Source organism: Canis lupus, chromosome 17, assembly GCF_003254725.2.
Source record: "Canis lupus dingo isolate Sandy chromosome 17, ASM325472v2, whole genome shotgun sequence".
Classification (NCBI taxonomy): Eukaryota; Metazoa; Chordata; class Mammalia; order Carnivora; family Canidae; genus Canis; species Canis lupus.
This window is the reverse complement of record NC_064259.1, coordinates 26,631,020-26,651,583: the sequence shown is the minus strand read 5'-3', so window position 1 is coordinate 26,651,583 and position 20,564 is coordinate 26,631,020. Positions and strand designations below refer to the sequence as shown.

General features: G+C 38.5%; 1 protein-coding gene across 11 annotated transcripts in view; it reads right to left on the bottom strand.

Moving 5' to 3' along the window:
• Positions 1–20,564, bottom strand: part of RASGRP3 (RAS guanyl releasing protein 3) — a 98,898-nt gene that overhangs the window by 37,813 nt on the left and 40,521 nt on the right. For 7 of the 11 annotated variants that reach the window (XM_025454199.3, XM_025454202.3, XM_025454201.3 and 4 more), the window contains one exon: positions 1,619–1,751. The gene's annotated coding sequence lies outside the window, so the exon portion shown is untranslated. The remainder of the gene's footprint in view (positions 1–1,618; positions 1,752–20,564) is intronic. The other 4 variants (XM_049095995.1, XM_049095997.1, XM_049095996.1 and 1 more) reach the window with 1 other exon arrangement.

Here is a 20,564-nt window from a genome sequence, read left to right as displayed (position 1 = left end):
GTCAAAGGGAAATATTAAAGATGTCTGGAACCAACTCTTTTTATATCTCTTGACCAAGTTACCTTATCGGTGAGACCTTTCCTGACCACCCTATGTAGAACAACAAGACCTTTCTCCCCAAACTCACCTCCTATTTGGCATGTCTTTCCTCACCTCCTGAATTCTTTTTCTTCCTAACGATTAACCCCACATGACATATTATATATTTTACCTGTTTATTTGTTTTGAAATCTCTCTAGCACTATAAGCATAAGCTCTATGAATAAAGGGATTTTTGTGTTTTGCTCTCTTTTGGTGTGCTCAACTCCAAAAATTTTTGTCCCTCACAGAGAAGATAACAAGAAAAGCATTTGATGAATTAATGAATAAGTGGATGGATGAATAAACGAATAAAATAAAAAACTTGTTAAAGCCTTGTCTTTGAATATGTATATATTTGTATGAATGTGTACTACACCTTTGTTAGTTTTAGTAATTTAAATCAGCTTTTAGTAAACATCCTGGGACAGAAGTTCCTGCCAGCTTTCTAGACTTAATAGTATCTGTCTGTATTCATAACAAGAACTTTTTACCTCTTCCAGAACATTCTGGGGGCAACCCTTTTCTTATTTCCCTAATGTAAATTCTGTCAATCCCATTAAAGTCAAGATTGGACAAGTGACAAGTTTGATTACCCCTCTCATATATGTAGACATTTTTTATCTTGTTAACTTTTACTGAATAATAAAAATAAATTTAGATCCAAACAGCCTAGATTAACTAATAATCTAGTTAACTAGATTAACTAAATAATAAATAATAAATTTAGATCCAAACAGCCTAGATTAACTAAACTAGATTCTCAGATCAAAAGAAAAATTATTCAGTGGATCTACTTGAGGAATCCGGGGTTTCCCGATTCCTCTCTATAAGGAATACCTTATGGAGGGGTTTCCTGATACCTTTCCCTAAGGGGTTAGAAATAACCTTGTACCAAAGACCTGTCACCATGTTTGGAGTTATATTTATGATCTGCAATGAAGCCAGCACCTGAGAGCCAGGGGGGCTGGACTATCCAGTTACAATCTCTTTCTGAAATCAATAGTTATATCTATGTCCCTGCTTAGCATTCTGTCACCTGAATGTGTACCTGAGATTTCATTTTTATATGTGTGGATATTACTATGTCTACAACTGCTTCTCCAAAAGTAAAGCTTTTCTATTATAGAAGCAATATAGGGGCAGCCTGGGTGGCTCAGCGGTTTAGCGCCACCTTCGGCCCAGGGTATGATCTTGGGGACCCGGGATTGAGTCCCACATTGGGCTCCCTGCATGGAGCCTGCTTCTCCCTCTGTCTCTGCCTCTCTCTCTCTCTCCCTCTCTCTGTGTCTCAAATAAATAAATAAATAAATAAATAAATAAATAAATAAATAAATAAATATTTTTTAAAAAGCAGCAATATATATTCATCCTTCAATATAGGACAGTAAGGAAAAGGGAAGGAAAAATGTTATCCATAATCTCATCATCCAAAGATAACACTCATTAGTATCATAGCAATTTTCTTTTGTTTTTTTCTAGGCATATTTGTCTTGTCAAGTTTCTTACATAATCTACAGTAGTTTAAAGAAATACTTACTCACTGGTTTCATACTGAAAGATATCCAGGTCTGAACGAATTTTAAGGGCAGTTATCATCATTGGAAAATGCACAGGGGATGCAGTCTGCAGGACCAGCTTATCCACCTTGAATAATAAGTACTTTGGAGAACCTGATAGCAGAACATAAAGAAATCCCCAGGCAGAGTTAATTAATAAAAGCCCAAAAGAATCTGCATTGTTATAGTATTCCCAAAACCCTATAGGTAGTTTTGAAATTTTGTCTAAATTTCATCTACAAAGTCAATTAAAAAAAAAAGAAAATTATTCAAAATAGTTATTTGATGACTTTTTTAAAAATAAAGTAATTTAAAAAATCAGCCTATAAAAGCCCTGCAAATGTGGCAAAATCAAATTTATATCCATTGTGTAAACTACTATTTTGATCCAAATATACTTCTATCATTGGAGTACTCCTTAAGAATTTCCAAACACTGACTTTGGAATGTTAGTAAATCTCTAAAACAGTTTGTTGTGGTGATCATCAAACTAACTCTAAATCACTCCTGACTGTCACAACCTGAATGTCAATGTTATTTTAGTCCAGGTTGTTTAGTCTCCAAATGATTTGAGACTTGCTTTATAGTGTTGATAGGTACTCTTTGGCTGCAATGCAAATTACTGCTCTCCAGCATCCACATTTTCTCACAAGTTTGAAAAGGACATAATAAGCCAAAAATTTCCCCAGGGTTTGAATTACTTCTAAGAGAGAAGTTCTCACTTCAAAAGGGCAATAGAGTTCTGTTGGGTGTGATTTCCAAAGGCCATGATGTATTCATGCAGCAAAAAGGCTTTCATTAACATGAAAGCCTCTATCTTCAAAAAATCCTCATGAAATTTCCTAGGACAATAAGAACTATGCTCCCAATTTTAGAAATAGTAAAAAGGAGCCAATTCTACACAGCTGTCCATTAACAGACATAAATTAGCACCCAAGCCTCTTGACTCATAATCTTGGACTGGATTTCAACATTAGATAAGCAAATGGGGAAAGTTTTACTTACCTCTGAGTAAAATGCCATTAATGCTGCTTACTTTACTAAACTGTTGAAGGAGTTACAGAGGTAAAATCTACCCACTGCAGGTCCCATAGAACACTGGTTGCCCACACTACCTCTTCCCTTCCAATATATTTTTAAAGATTTTATTTATTTATTCATGAAAGACAGAGGTAGGAGAGGCAGTTTCCCTGTGGAGCAGGAGCCCAAAGCATGACTCGATCCCAGGACCCTGGGATCATGACCTGAGCTGAAGGCAGACACTTAGCCACCCAGGCGCCCAATCCTTCCAAAATGTAAGGGTTTCTAAAATGAGGCCTTAGGTGAAATAAAGGACCAATATGATTGAAGTGACAGGAAGAGAGGTGTTACATTAGAGAAGGAAAAAGGAAATCAGAGAAAAAATATTGTGACACTAGAGCTGCCAGGGGTAGGGCAGGTGGCCTCATCAGCAATGGAATTCCATTCCCAAAAGTTCTCCAGCCAAAGTAAAGTAATGACTGTCAGAGATGTTGTAGGCTTAATTCCCAGATGGTGTCTAGGAAGCATGCCAGAATGACAGCAAAGTTTGCTCCTGGTTCCAGGATTGTAGGATTTATAAGGTGAAATATTATATCTAGTAAGTATTCAACAAATAGTTTTGAAATGATGTTGGCCATATTAGAACTTCCAAAGATAGTCTCGTCTATAGCATTATCTCCATTGCAATAAAAAAAAAAATAACAAAAGCCTTTAAAGACTCTTCCCTCCTGATGGCAGATATTGTCTTTATTTATAAATGACCATAAATATGTCTTTGCTTTTATATGACCTTTGTATGGAGGTAAGGGGATTTCTCTAAATGCCTAAATCCTTAGTGAGAATGAATGCTAATTATTACAAACCTTTAAGCCTTAAGGATTAACAACTAATGTGTCATAGCATTTGTTGTTCTGGCCACATTCAAGCTTAATCTACTTTTCTCACCACAGACATAAGATTTGAAAGATGCTGTGATTATATTCTCTGAGACTCCATTGGAAAAACCAAGGCTATTAAGCTCAGTAAGAGAAATGATAACAAAACCCTAAAAACTAATGAATTTATTTGACAGATACTGAGGATCTGTTAGACACCAGATACTAAACAAGATACTAGAGTGGCTGGTAGAAGAGATTGGGTACAAACAGAGAAAAGGATAAATTGGTGAGCAAGAAAGACATAATTCTTATACTCTAGTAAAGAATTAAACAAGTAATTACAATAAAGAATCCCAGGAAGGGGAGGAACTCTAATTTTATTCCAGGAGCCAAAGGAGTTTTAGCTAGGCAAAGAGTGGATGGGAAGATGGCAATTATGAAAAGCTGAAAGACATTTAGAATGACTCAAGTATTGAATGTGGCAAGACATGAGACTAAAAAAATCCATAGGCGTAGCTCATGATCAGTATTGTAAGCTATATGAAGGAGTGTGGGCTTTATCTGAAAGGCAGTGGGAAACCATTGTTTTAAAGGGGAGTAAGAATGTGGCATGATCCTATGTAGGTTTTTTTAAAGATCCCTTCAGCTGCAGTATGGAAAAGAGATGTACCCTGATGCAGAAACCAGTTAGTAGTCGATTATAACAATCTAGGCAAGAGACAGATTGTTATCTAAACCAGCGTGTGGCAGTAGAGATGATAAGGAAGGCTGGCTACAGAATATAATTTGAAAATAGATGCAACAAGATTTGCTGATCCTATGGCTTTGGAGAATGAACAGAAAGGTTTCTGCTAATAACTTCCAAGTTTCTAGCTAGACATTTGGTTGGGTTATAGAGCCAATCCCTTGAGATTGAGAAACTGAGGGGAAGAGGAAGGAGAAGGAAGTTCATGGTAGACAATGATGAGTCCAGTTTTAGATGGGTTAAGTTAGAGATGTCTGAGACATCCAAAGGGAAATGTTGACTTAGCTTCTGGATACCTATTAAATTTCTGAATTGACCCTTGAGCATATTTAAGTGCTAAGAATCAGTGGAAAGGAAAATTTAAGGAACAGGACAAAAAGAATTTAATCTATATAACAAAGTCCCTGAGAGGATAGAAGTGATGGCCCCATGCCTAGGTGGAGGGATTTACCTTGGATATGGTAACAGGTCACCTTTTTCAATTCAACAGCAGGAAAAAGGGGGAAAATGAGTAGAGGTATAGATAGATTTGTCCTTTTGATAGCAGGAAGTCAAGGAAGTTTCTAATGAGTCATTAACTCTAAAAAGGAGATAAGGTCATCTGCTGGAAGATCCAAGGTTTATCAAGAGGAAAAAATATGCAACAGATGTAAAGCACAGAAGAAAGAAACCAGAATTACTGGGCTATTTTCCATTATTTCCATTGCAAGGGCTGATGTTTCTCTTTTGGAGTTTGTTTTGAGAGAAGTTTAGTGTTCCCTTTTCCCTGGGTGACATCACTCACTTGTGCCACGTTTCTGAAATTATTGAACTTTTCTGGAACAACTTATATGGCAAGTTTCTTCTTTATGGAACAGGCAATTCTGAGTTAATGCTATTATATAGTCCAGTCACATGTGGTTTCCATAATTCAGAGCTAAAGCATGGCTGCCATTTGCTAGGCAGTTCCCTCACAAGAGCATGCATCCCTCCCATTTCACCTAGCTTTGCTTCAAATGGTGCAGAAGACAGACCCTACTGGAAGTGAAATAATAAAGAAATCATTTGTCTCATTTGTCTTGATCCAGGATATTGCATTCAGGTATCTACAGCCTCAGCCACCATTGCCATGTCCTCTACAATCCCTGCTGGGATTCCTGTATCTCTGCTCCCTCACACACATTTATGAATAATGGAGCAATATCCCCAAATTGTTATTTAACAATGACATATGGAGTAGCTGCAGAAAATACTTTCTCAACTCTGAAAGTAATTTTTTTCATTCTTGTCTTGGATGGATTTATTTAACGTGATAATGAAGTTTTCCTGGGTTTTAAACTTTTGTTGTTGTTTGTTTTTCTCCTACAATGAGCTTTTCCTAAATCAATAGGGCATTAGTAATCAACATTGTTGTGGATTTAAGAAAACAAAGTAATATTAGCTCTCTCAAATACTACTTGCTGGTGGCATGTAATGTGATACACATAATGTTGGGAATATTATATTTAAATCTTGTAATATCCTGAGATCGAAATATTATTCTATTTCATAGATGATGAAATTGAGGCATATGGAGATTAAGTTATTTGTCCATATTATGTTACTAGTTTAGTGGCAAAGCCAGGTCTGTCTAAACCTGAAAATTTATATTTTATTTATATTTTTTCTACTACCCACACAAGTGTTAACTGTTCTTAAGACTTGCCTATTAGATCAATTTCTGGGCATTGTCTAGAACAAATGTGGACTATGCCCTCTGCTTAGATTCTAAGTATTCTATCACTGGCCCTATTGTCTGAAGATGAATAACCATCATTATTACAGCAAGCGTGGCATTTCAGGGACTCACTGGTACCAAATACTGAATGGAAGTCAAATAAGCAGCTCAAAGCTCATTCCAAAGGCCCCCTTGTTGTTTGGGTTAACAATTAAGTAACAAGGTTAAGCTGCATTATATTTATTTTCTTGGTTACTGATATTTATTATCGGCAACCAAGCAAACATATTTATAGCTATCTGACATGAGTTGAATGAGAAATGAGAATCTTAAAGAAACTATAGTAATAAATATGAAATTCCAAAGTCCAACCAAAGAGATATTTTCCTAGCATTTGGCTGAAGCCAAACACAGAAGAGAACCAATATATGCACATATTGGACATTTGCAATCAGATGGTTTCCAGATGGACACATTCAACTCCATGGAAAGGTTATGACCTCCTATGGCAACTCTAGTGTTCCGATTGTAAATAATATCCCAAAATAAGATTCAGAACTAGAAAACATTTAGCTTAGAAGTTACCATTTTAAGCTTTGGGAAAACAGTTTTTATGAAGATCGGATGTTTTCTTCAGCATTATATTTCTAAAAATTTTGTCTGTGGCACTAATGCTGGAGAAGGACCTGGTTCCAAATCCCCTGAAATGAAGTCACGTCCCCTTACCCTTTGATTGTTCATTTACTCAAGAGTGAACTAGATGATGATGATGCTGGTGGAGGAGAAGGAGGAAGAAGTCATCATTTTGAATGCTGTCAGTACCAACATGGTGCTGGAGTGCTTTACCCATTGCACTCTGGGAGGCCAGTATTCTCCCCAGAAATCTAGCAATAAATAAAACTCAGTTAAACCTTGTTAATTAATCCTTACAAAAAATTCAAGGAGACCATGTGGGATGAGCTCTGAGCTCAGCTTATTGACTTCTGTTCAGTACTCGGTACCAGCACTAACATGGTGATGCCTATGTGCCCACCAGGAGCAAGAAGACATTTTCAGCAACTGGCATGAGTGAATAAAACTCTTAGAGATCCACCCACTGGAGCCAAAGGACAATCTTAGGGGTTAGAATCTACATAAAGGGGATCTAAGAGAATGAAGATAAACAAAAGAATGTGAACAGAAAGCACAGCCTGCAGTATCATCTCTCTCTCTAACCTACCATCATTCTGTGCTGGGGTGGAAGCTGCCCATCTCTGAAAATCTTGGAAAGCATTTTAAAACCTGAGTTCTAAGTTCTTTCATAGGAATACAGCAAGAAGCACCAGACTTCAAAAGTATCACCATGCTCACAGAAAGACATTTGTTTGGTTGAACCAAAAAAAAGGGCCAATGATTATTAAATGTCTTTTAAACACTAGGTGCTATCATATGGCCTGGAGATGTAAAGAACCACTTAAAGGGCCTATATCCCCTTGTAGGATACAGATTATAAACCAATAATTATAAAACAATGAGTCTAGTAAGTCCAGTGTCACTGAAACATGCTCTGAGTGTTTATGAGAGCACAAAAGTGGGATCAAATTTAACCAAAAAGATATGGAAAGGCTTCCTGAAAGAGGAGACATCTGAGAATATTTATGGGTCACAGAACTAGAATAGGAAATACCAAACTCAGTGGTATCAGACAGCAAAACAGCCAGAAATATCTGAGCTTGATTCTGGAATTGGGCAGATTGATATCATCAATTTGTTATCAAGAAACTTTTACCCTCACAGAAAAAAAAGAACACATATGAGACAATACTTAGAATAAGAGCTGATGACAATAAAATGATTGGGATGCACTGAGTTCTGAACTGACATTGGATTTTTAAAAAAGCATAAGTAAATGGATGCACTGTGAAAAGCACTGGGATTATATAATGCTGCTTTATTAGTAGTATTAAATTTATTATCCAATTTTACTATTAACGGTGATGACTTTTTTTTTAAGATTTTACTTATTTATTCATGATAGACATAGAGAGAGAGAGAGAGGCAGAGACACAGGCAGAGGGAGAAGCAGGCTCCATGCAGGGAGCCTGACACGGGACTTGATTCCGGGACTCTAGGATCGCGCCCTGGACCAAAGGCAGGTGCCAAACCGCTGAGCCACCCAGGGATCCCCAACAGTGATGACCTTTAAAAGTTAAATTTCTTGCACTATTCTAATGCTACCTTTGGATACATATACAGACCCATTCAAGGATGTAATATTAATTTCTCCTTTTTAAGTAAAGCTGTGCTATCATCCAAATGAAAACTTTTGCTCCTATTTAGAAACCAGTATGTTCAGAGTATTCTTTGGTGGGATGGTAAAGTCTCAGTTTGCAAATACTTCTGAATCGAGGATTTGGGGCTAGACCTTTATTTTTTAAAAAGATTTTATTAATTTATTTGAGAGAGCGAGAGAGAGAGAGAGAGAACCATAAGCAGTGGGGAGAGGGAAAAGAAGGCTCCCTGCTGAGCTGGAAGCCTGATGTGGGAGCTCAATGTGGGACTCAATCCCAGGACCCCAGGATCATGACCTGAGCCAAAGGCAGACATCAAAGGCTTATTCAACTAAGCCACTCAGGCGCCCCCGGAGCTAGATCTTTTACTGAAACCAATTAAAAATAAAATATAGGAACCAAAAAAAGTGTTTTTAAAATTATTTCTGTATTCTCAATTAAATGTATACAGCCCAAAGGCCATAATTAGAAGACTCCAGTTAATGACTTTGTCATCTTTTCTGATTTCAGGTGTTTTTCCTACAGCAAATGTTTTTTCCTTTCTCTAAAAGGAAAACACATCTCAAGAGGTAGTGGTATCTTTTTTCTTCTCATTTACAGCATTAACTAATTTCACCTTATTCCTGAAAAGAAATCCCTGTACATACCAACATGAGAGAAAATATTAGTGACTAATATATGTCAGCAAAAGAGAAAATATTAGTGACTAATATATAAGTTAAGTGTCTTAGGTCCCACCTAACTTCTCTAATGCTTGCTTTCATCATCCCTAACACAGAGAAACAATATTACTCTGTCTTCCTCATTAGAGCAAAAAAAGTCCACTTAAAAAAGGTTTTAAGAGCCTAAAACACAATGAAAAAAAAGGAAGTCCTAAAATTATGAAATGTTCCCAACTATATTTGTAAAGTGGTTATTTAGAATTTAGAAGATATTTCCCCGCTAGAACAATATTATAAATGGGTTAATAGCATATTACAGACAGAGGATGAGGAAGTCAGTGGGCATCCATCACAATGCTGAAAAGAACTTTGGAATTCTCACAGAATTTAGAGGTTGACAGTACTAGTTTGTTAATATGCCAAATTACCCTTTGGAGATTGTGTAACAGCTAGAAACATGAATCAGATGGATATTTTTTTTCTCATTAGAGGATCTAGAGAGACACAGGAAGAAGAAAAACAGAGGGAGAGGAAGATTCCTTCTAAAAAGTAACTATTAAAGAGTTGGAGGAGACAAAGGACTGGAAATATGGCTTTGTTGATACAATTATAAAAAGGGAGAATGATTGGAGTGAAATTGTTAGCAGTTCAAGTAACCATGAGGTGTCTTTTCTGGCCAAACCTAGAAACAAACAAAAGACACCAGCTCCCTACTGGCCACCTTCCCTATCTCTCTCATCCTTTTACAACCATGTAGAATTTGCCGGATTGGTTGCATCTTCTCTTTAGTCCACCCAAATCAAACTCTGTCCAGTCCTCCCCTTTCTTCCCACCCCCACACTTCACTGAAACTACTCTGGTGAAGACACCACGTATATGCTAAGGCTCAGCAGCCTTGTGTTACCTCTTGACCACCCTCCCCCTGAAATTCTTCCCTCGGATGGTTTTCCTCCTGTGCCCTGGTCACACCTCCATCACACACAGACTTCTCCTATGGCTGGGGGTCTAAAGGTATTCGTGCCTGGACTTTTCTTGTCACCTCAGACTCTCCGTGATAAACTCATCCACAGCCACAGCTTCCACTACCACCTCCATGTCAGTGACTCCAAATCAAACTGAGGCCAGCTACATGCTGTACTCTATTGGAGCAGGAGTGGGGGCTGCAGACAGGCAGACCTGGGGTAGTGTCTCAGCTCTGTCACTTAATAGTGGGTACCTTTGAGAAAGTTTCACTTGTAGGTAGGCTTTCATGCCTTACCATCATACATTGCTACTAGAGATATGAAATGGTGCAGCCACTTGGGAAAACAATTTGGAAGTTTTTCAAAAACTTAAACGTAGAGTTACCATAACACTTCAGCAAATTCACTCCTAGGTAGATAGATACCTAAAAAAATTGAAAACTTACGTCCACATAAGTTCAGTAGTACTATTCATACAGCCCCAAAGTTGAAACAACCCAAATGTCCATGAACTGATAAGCAGATGGACAAAATGGTATATGTGTATAATGGAATTTGATTCAGCCATAAAAAAGAATATAGTACTGGTACATGCTGCAGGATGGGTACACCTTGAAAACATAATGCTAAGTTAAAAAGGCCAGACCAAAAAAAAAAAAAAGGCCACATATTGTATAATTCCATTTAAATGAAATGCTCAGAATAGCCAAAGACTCTACTCATGACTCTATACTCATAGAGACAGAAAGTAAATTAGTGGCTTCTAGGGGCTGAGGGAAGGGAGGCATAAGGAGTGACTACGAGTTCAGGGTTTCTTTTGGGAGTGATGAAAATGTTCTGAAGATTGATAGTGGCAGCTGGTGAACAACCGAGTGAAACGACTAAAATATCGCAAAGCTGTACACTCGAAAAGGACAGATTTTAATAGCATACAAATTATATTTCCACTACAATTGTTTATTTAAAAAATGTCCCCTTCACCCTCCTAAACTGCTGTACCTATATAGCCTTCCTTGATGCATGGTTCAGTCTGCCTCCCAGTATTCCATGCCAGAAATTTGGGACTCATCCTAGACTTCCCAGCATTTTCTTTAACCATCCTTCTATGCCCAAGTCTGAGCATCTACCTTCCAAATACTTCTCCCATGTGTCCACCCCTCTTTCTCTCCACTGCCACTCCTAAGTATTATGAGATGGAGCCTTTGGGAGATAATGAGGTTATGAAGTGGTTTGTTGCTTAAGTCACCCAGTCTATGGTATTTTTGTTGCAGCAGCCCCTAATGACCAGGACATCATGCTTTGTGCATACTGTTTCTTTTTTAGAATGTTTCCTTTCCCCTCAATATGTCTGTTTGGCAATCACATGCTTACTTCTTAAATGCTTACTTGAATTCTTTTCCCCCCTCCCAGCTCCTCCAGGCAGACTTGGCACTCAATGTCCTGACTTGTGTTAGGCTTTGTATGATTTATGTTGCCAATGGCTCTGTCTCCCCAGCAGTTTCTTAAGAATCAGACTGTGGGGCAGCCCGGGTGGCTCAGTGGCTTAGCGCTGCCTTCAGCCCAGGATGTGATCCTGGAGACCCGGGATCAAGTCCCATGTCGGGCTCCCTGTGTGGAGCCTGCTTCTCCCTCTGCCTGTATCTCTGCCTGCCTCTCTCTCTCTCTCTCTCTGTCTCTCATGCATAAATAAATAAAATCTTAAAAAAAAAAAAGAATCAGACTGTGTCTTTTGTCTTTCAAGCTCTCAACCCAGAAGTGTGTCTGATATCTGTATATGGCTATCTTGCTCTGCCATCTTATTCTTCCAACATCATCTGCAGACTTCAAAATTGTTTCTTTTCTACTTTTTTCCTCTCATCTTATTTTTGTCTTGAATATTTTCCTTTTATTGAATGAATTTACTCATCTTATATTAACATGCCCCTGATGGAATTTCAAGACATGCTTCCAGATTTTTATTACAGATTTATGTTACAGAGAATAAAATTACACTGAATATTTCTTCCAGTCATTTTATCATTTATTTAATAAACACTTATTTCTGTGCCAGGCGCTGTGATTAACACCATGGCAGAGGTACAAGATTATATCAGCCACAGATTGTGATCTCAGAGGCCTTAGAATCTAAAGAGAGGGGCACAAAATAAACAGAAATGATGATACAAGGCATTAGGAAAGAGTCACGAGAGAAGTAAAAATTTCTGACTAATAGAGTTGAGCTGGGCTTTAAAGCATGAGTGGGGTTGCTCTGAGTAGAGAAAAGAAGAAACCACATGCAAAGAAAATGACACTGAAAAAGGCAGAGAACTATGGAGAAGCAGGAATGCTAACAGAGTGGGGAGCTCTTACAACTGCAATTAAAGTATCTATGTGTTCATTCTTTCAGTCAACAAACATCGAGTGGGAGGAAAGGAACTACCACTCTATGCATTGGAACCAAAAGCCACTGTGAAGGCCCAGGCAATATAATCCAAATGCAGCAGCCCTTTCCTATGGGTTTGGGCAGGCTTCACACATTTAGTCATGTCATGAGTTCTGGGTACAGCTTAACTGATGGATAAGAGTCTGGACTCTAGAGCCAGACCAAATTTGACTCTTGTGCTTTCCAGTATGTGGTCTTGGGCAAGTTATGTAATCTTCCTATGTCTCTGTACCTTTACCTATATAGTTGGATAGTAAAAGGATCTATGTTGTAGGGTTGTTATGAGAATTAAATGAGTTAATATAAGCTAAGTGCTTATTAACTGGAACATAGTATATTCTTAGTAAGTGTTAGCTACTATTCTTTTCTTCCTAATAAATGAGTAAAAAGTACCCTCTACCTTTTGGAATAAAATGATTCCTATTTATAACATTTCTCTCAAAGTTATAAGCCCCATATATTTTATCTACATATACTCATTTTGTAAAAGAAAGAAGAGACAGAAACAAAGAAACCAGGGGGAAAGGCAGCATAGGCCAGAAATTTGAGTTATGAAGGGAGAACTAGTTTAAATCCCATTTTTTTATTATTATTTATTTATTTATTCACGAGGGACAAGGAGGGAGAGAGAGAGAGAGAGAGAGAGAGGCAGAGACATAGGCAGAGGGAGAAGCAGGCTCCCTCTGGGGAGCCCGATGTGAGACTTGATCCCAAGACCGTGGGATCACAACCTGAACCAAAGGCAAACACGCAGCCAATGAGCTACCCAGGTGCCTCTTAATCCCATTTCTACTAACTGTGCCTCATGCCTATATTTCCCTAAATAAAGATGCCATGATCAGCTTCTTACTATGTAGTATTCACTATTTTGGGAGGACAAAGTAACTGCCTTTAGACATACAGCCCAGCCTATTCATATTCACTTATTTATACTTAGGTTAATATTTGTAAATATTAACTTATTTTTAAAGAAATGTCTATCAAACATATAAATACTTAAGGGGATACAAAGACACATACATGGCCCCAAAGAAGTTAAAGAGCAGGAGATTTTAGTAGATTCATATAGAAATCCCAGTAATATTTCAGGTGTATCAAAGAGTCTTGAATAGGATTCAAGTCTTGACATTCCAATCATTCTTCTCCAGCATGGGAATAAATGCGTATCAGATTATTAATATCCATTAAAAGCAATTCTTTAAAGTAGAAATCACACAAAAACATTTCCACCTAAAGTTCTGCTGATGGATCCACTAGTCACAATAAGGATGTTGAAGAATTGAAATAGTAAGCGAAACCGAGCTGGGCACTAAAATTAGAATGAGAACCTCATCAGCTTCTGTGGTAATTTGTGGGGATTTCACAAGTTCCCATGTTCACACAGTTTTAAACCCTCACCAATCTTTATCTCACCACAATATCTCATTTTTAGTGACTTTTTTCAATACCTCTAATTTCTAGTCCAGGAGCCAGGGCATGTATTTATTTATTTAGCTATATTAGCACTAAAAGATTTACCAAGCATTGAGGTAAAAAGATACTTCCTCACTACTAAAAACAATGCCAATTATTTGTTGCATTCTTTAAAAAAAAAAAATTTATTCATGGGAAACAGAGAGAGAGAGAGGCAGAGACATAAGCAGAGGGAGAGGCAGGTTCCATGCAGGGAGCCTGGTGTGAGACTCAATCCTGGGACTCCAGGATCACACCCTGAGCCGAAGGCAAACGCTCAACTGCTGAGTCACCCAGGTGTCCCTATTCATTGCATTCTTAAAACAGAAAAATACAAATGAAAATGTTTAAACCTCTCATTAATTTATTACTATGCAGTAATACTTGGTTTGAGAGATAAAGGGGGGAAAAGCTATCATAAAACCATCAATGACTGCAGGGAAAAATACTGGACTATCTCAATAGGTGTTTATAATGAAAATGAAGGAAAACTCAAGACCCAAAATGTGTTTCCTTCAGGTATCTAAAGCAATGTGAATAGAGCCCAAGTTTTATAAAAGTGTTTTTGGTTCTTAGGCATACTAGTTTTTTTCCCCCCAAAAAATTTAATTTTGTTTTTTTGTTTGTTTGTTTTGTTTTGTTTTGTTTTTGTTTTTTTGTTTTTTTAGTTTTGTTTTGGATAAGGGAGTCTTGACTTCAATAATGCACTGTCTACAAGGTGCCAAAACAATTTTCTTAAAACTAAAAAATTGTTCATGTCATTTAGATATCTCCAAATCTCCACATTTTTGTTGTAAAATGGAGCGATCTGAATCATCCCAGTGAGTTTTTTATTGAGAACTGTGTTAACAGCAAGATGACTGAATAGATGTCATATGCTTGACATCAGCAACATCTTGCATAGGTATTCTTGTGGGTCTTAATACAAAATTCATACTTTCATACATATTTTTTGTTATTGTTGTTGTTGTTGTTGTTAGGCTCACACAGGATTGGCTCTCACAAAGTTTCAAAAATTCTGCATCATTTGCAACATGTACAAATCCAGACTTTCACTTTTTCACAAATCCAGTTTTCCAGATTCTTATGGTAAAATCAGATCTGCCTCATGAAGCAACATCCGGCTGAAGCTGAGTTGCAACTGCCTTCTAGTTCCTCAAAGTTCCCGCTGCTCTCTATTGTTTCTCCAGCTGAGGTCAAGGGTCATTGCCATTTATCATCCTACTATATGCCTTTTCTTTTTAGTAGATTTAGAAGGACAGTGAAATATCACTTGTCCCAAAAAGAGAATTTTTCTTACCCCGAATCTATCTCACTCATTATATTCCTCGTCCTGGAGACATTTGCATTTGTGAGCCCCTACCCCAGACACATCACACTGTCTATTGACATCACAGATGCTAAGTGAAAGCTAAAGAGGACTCTTCACTGGGCAGATCTTCAAATGTTACTATTTGTGGATTAAGCAAAGAAGAATCACAGCTACTATGCCTTCTGGCATATTTTCATTCACAAAGTAGGTTCAAATTGCAAGACAAACTATACCTCATGCCCAAGAAAGAATGTTTGAGGATTTCTATAGCATTTGTCAAGCTTGCTTTGGATAATAAATTATTATTTATTTCCATTTATAACATGTTTAAAATGTCTACATTATCTCCAAGTTTTGCAATTCCCTCAGATTTCTGTGCTTTCCTTTTGCAGAAAAGTTCTCATAACAAAATAGATGTCCACTAATGGTTCCCAAGGAGCATGTGACTTGGTACGAACTCCCTCTCAACACTTTACTTTGTAGATTCTGGTAATATTAAGGGAATATAGAATGTATACTGGGAAATTTATATAAAAAACATGTACCATTCCTGCTTAGAGGCAAATACATCTTTAGATTCCTCACATTATAGTGAGTATCTAGTTTCATTCTCTTCCACTTCCTCTCTACATTACTTTGGATCTGTTTACTACAGCTAGTAACAGCTGATCCTCCAGGTCAGATTTGAGTAACACACAGGTACTCATCACTGTGAGCTTTTCAGGCTAGCTTCCTGTGGATAATTCCCAGCACTTAGATCATGAGTCACTCAGGTAACTAGTGACTATACAAGTTGAGCTGGTATTCTTCCTTTGTTGTTGTTTATTGCTCTAAAAGGAGAAACCAGAAACCAGAGAAGGGTTATTTACTGGACAGTGCAGCTGCAAGGACTGGTCTCCAAACACCTGATTTCATCAGCTTGCTCATTCAAGTCTTCTGACAATACTTTGTTTTGTCTACTCAGAGAAACTCTGTAGTTCAATAGAGAAAGAGATTGTGGTACAGGAGGCACAGAGAACATTTGTACTTTTCAAGGGGACCCTTTTTTGGCCAGGTAAACTACCTCACTTTATAAAGGATGAGCCCCAGAACCAAAAGGATAACAATTCGTCCAAGTTTAAACAGTGAATTTAGGCAAGAAAGGGAAATACACCATCACAGTGAGTGTCCAGAGAATCCAGCCTCACAGTGAGGTCTCTGGACATAAAAAGTGCATGTATCAGAAAGCTGATTTTGAACTTAGACTTGGAGAAATAGAGCTGCTATATGCTATCTGTCACAGAATTTCTGCTCATCAGTCTAATTTTAAGGAAGTTTGGCTCTTTGACTTTGCAAATATGATTCCTATCCTATCATCTCCCTTTGTCAAAATATTTTTTGTATTCAGGGGTCTAAAATGGTAATGGAGGTTTGAGTAAGAGGGTTAAATCCCTGGTTGGTGGGTACTGAGCATCTGAAGCAGTTCTGGGTAATTTTGAGCTGGGCAAGGATGTGTTTGTTGGGAACAGTGAGCTTGAGAAGGTAGAACCTTGGAACTTAAAATGGTCCTGGCACCAATGACTGGTCTCTGGCTCTGACGCTTCCACACTAAACCCTGTCTTGTCATTTACTTCTGTCACATGAACCCCACATATTTTGTTGGTTAACTTTGGCCACTCAAACTTTGGCTTCTCATTTTAAGTCTTCCAGAAAAGACTTGCACATGCTCCCTTCCCCCAGTGTAAACTCACTCCTATGGCATCACTAGGCTTTGAGAATCTGCCTTTGCTCTCCCAGGTGTGAGACCAAAATGGTCTATAAATTACAGTTCCTATTGTCCTCACCTTCAACTTCTACCCACGCCAGTAGTGACAGCCTTTTCAAGAGGGATAAAGCTATATTTTTAAGGAGCAAAACACTTCCCACGTTCTCAGCTATTTGTCTCTCGAGTAGGTAGCTCTAATCTTAGTTGGAGAGAGACCTCTCTACTTTGCAAAGTGAGATTATTGTGTTCTGGAAGATACCTGCCTCTTACTAAATTCTTGGAAGAAATTCAAGGAGGCCCTGGGTTCAGAGGGACAACCTTGCCAGTGAAATGAAGGGGGTCTACAAAAGAGGTCCACATCCAGCTTGAGAACACATCATCCTACTGCATGACCTTCATACTTTGATCTGTCAGTGTAGACTCATGAAGCCTGGGGCAGAAAGAGAGAGCCAGGCATGGTGTTGCCAGCTGGGCCTGTCCCTGTTCTCCCAGGCTTCCATATACTCTCTCCCCCAAGGTGGTTCTTCCACATGTAGGAAAGTTGTTCAGTTGGGAGTGCCCCTTTCCCATACCCACGACTTCAAAGCACAACTACTTTAGGGGGCACAGCAGTTTCTAGTCTGCTCTGGCTGCTATAATAAGATATCACTGACTGGGTAGCATAAACAACAGAAATTTTTTAGAGTTGTAGAAGCTAGGAAGCTCAAGATCAAGGTGCTGGCCAATTTTGTTCCTGGTGAGACTCTTCCTGACTTGCACTCTTCTTGCTGTGTCCTCACATGGTGGAGAGATAAAGAGTGAACAAGTACTCTTTTGTCTTTTCCTCTTCTTTTTTTTTTATGATAGTCATACAGAGAGAGAGAGAGAGGCAGAGACACAGGCAGAGGGAGAAGCAGGCTCCATGCATCGGGAGCCCGACGTGGGATTTGATCCCGGGTCTCCAGGATCGCGCCCTGGGCCAAAGGCAGGCGCCAAATCGCTGCGCCACCCAGGGATCCCTGTCTTTTCCTCTTCTTAAATGGTTCCCAGCCCTATTGGATTAGAGTCTTACCTTTATGACCTCATATAACCTTAATTACTTCTGTATAGACCCTACTTCTAAATTCAGTTACATCGAGAGTTAGAGCTATGACTTATGAATTTGAGGAGGGACACAATTTAGCCCCACAGCATGACTCTTAACCAAAATCAGATTTGTAAGATCCCCAGCCCCCAATACCATATGTGGAATTGTGTTTGTGCCCACAATCTTCTTTCTGGGGGGAGGGCCCATAGCCTTCCTCATGGTCTCAAAGGGGTCTGTGATCAATAAAAGTTTAGAAACCACTATTTAAACCCACAAAGACTTATTGCCTCAGAGGATTTCAGAAGAAGACAAAAGAAAGTCAATATTCCTTGAGGTTCTACCATCTGATGTCATTTTTTAATGTCTTAGAATAGATGGACTTGCCCAATGCAAAGGACAGAAAAAACACATCATTCCCTGATTCCTACCAACAGCTGTTTAGAGTTACAAAAATCTGAGATACTGAAATGTTTACCCCCTCAAGAGTCCATGTACAACCTTAGATTGAATATCCCATTTAAGAACAACTTAAGTACAATGTAAGATTTCTCTCTCTCTCTCTCTCTCTCTCTCTCTTCAGAGATATCTATGATGCTGTCAAGGTCTAGAGAGACTACCCTCCTCCTCCTAGGAAAGTTGCTTTCTTCACCACTTCGTTCAGCACCTTGGCCAGACACCCTCAGGTGAGGCAGGGTGGACACTGTGTTGTGTGGTACACCGGCTTCTATGTCAGTTCCCACAGGGCAGAACAGCCAAGAGGAGGGCTCTAAGGGCACATAGACAATGATAGAAGACCAGCCACTTCATAAAAAACACTGTCAAATGGTGTCCTTTCAAATAGGGCTTATAACAAGCCCAATGACATTTTGTTGACCCATAAACCACAAGAGTTCAGACATTAGTGCAGTGCAGTTCTCAGACTAAGGAAATTGATAATACATGTAATCTCTGCATGATCTCAAATGGAGCTTTGTGCCTCTCTAATGTCTTTCTTCAAAAGACATTATAGGGCCATGATCTAACTTCACTCTACAAAACAATTCTGAAAAAGAGAGTTAATAGTATTATTTTTATGCTATAAATAAACAGGAATATAAAAAAATTAAGAGAATTTTCATTTAGCTACTCAACCAATTCATCAACCAACAAGCATTTATCAAAGATTAACTTTTTTCTTTTTTTGGGGGGGGGAGAAGAGCAGAGAGAGAGGAAGAAAAAGGATCTTAAGCAGACTCTACACCCACCATAGAGCCCAATGTGGGGCTCAGTCTCACAATTCTGAGATCATGACCTGAGCTGAAATCAAGAGTCAGATGCTTAACCAAAAAAGCCACCCAGGCACCCCTTTTCTCTTTTCTGAATGATGTTTAACTACTATCTTTTAATCTACTTAAGAGTATGATTCAAATAGCAAAATGATCTGATTCTTATCTCATCAGGAGAAAAAAAAAACTATCTCTTTAAGGCTTACAATCCAAATAGTCCTTTATTGGCTAAACAACTACTGACTGAACACAATACCTCTACCTTCCAGACAGTATGCCAAGGCCTGGGTACCCAGCAGTGAACAAAAAAGGCCAGAACCCTGCCTTGGACTGTACAATTAGTGAGGAAAACCAACATCAGACAAGTAGACAAGCTAATATACAATTACAAGTTGTTATAAGAGCAATGAATGAAAACCTTCACAGGATGTTAAGATAGAGAATGACAAGAGAGATTATTTTAGGTGAGTAGCAAGGAAAGAACTCTTTGAAGTGTTAAAATTTGGAGATTAATTTAGTGAAAGATGTGAGAGAATGAAAGGTCTGAAAAACTGTCGGGAATACAATTCTATTTACTAAGTTGGAGAAGGCTGACAGGACAGAAGGAGAGGTACAATGGAAGAAATCTAGAGCTGTACTTAAGATGTGCTAAGTTTGAGTTGCCTGCAAATTTCCGGTACAGGTCTCAAGAGGCAGTTATTTATCCAAACGTGGAAATATCTGAGATAGAATTTAATAGCAGCTAAAGCTACAAAAATGATACAGATCGCTTGGAAAGAAAGCCTAAAGAGAAAGGACAAGAGAGCCCACTCTTATGCCTTGGGCATTCCAACATCTAGAGGGCAGAGAAAGGAGGCAAAGCAGCAGAGTATTGTGAGGAGTTGTCAGAGAGGCAGAAGAAAAATGTCAAGCATAAGGCCAAGACAAGAACATGCTCATGGAAGCTGAAACTGTGTGTTGAATGCTACTGAGAGGTCAAACAAGAGAAGGATGGGAAGCTATCTGCTTTTTAAATTTTTTCTACAAGGAGGTCAATGGCAACCTTATAAGAGCAGCTTTAGTGGAGCTGTGGACTGAAGCCAAGTTGGTGTGAACTAAAGAATAAATGGGAGATAAAGAAACAGAGACAGCAAGTTTAATGACTTTGTCTAGAACTGAAGAGAAATTGGCAGAGGATGTGGGGATCAGGGGATATTTTTATAAGATGAGAGATGCTGAAACATCCCTTTATTCTGATGGGGATGATCTTGTAGGGAGGAAGAAGTTAAAGAAGGAGCAGGAAGGGGTAATAGAGGGGATGAGCACCTCTTGTAGCATGAATGAAGAAAGGAGAACATGGTTGCAAACACAGAGCATGTATAATTAGCAAGGGGAAGATTAAGGAGAACAGAAGTCAGAGATATAATCATCAGGTTGGCAGCAGGAGTTTATCT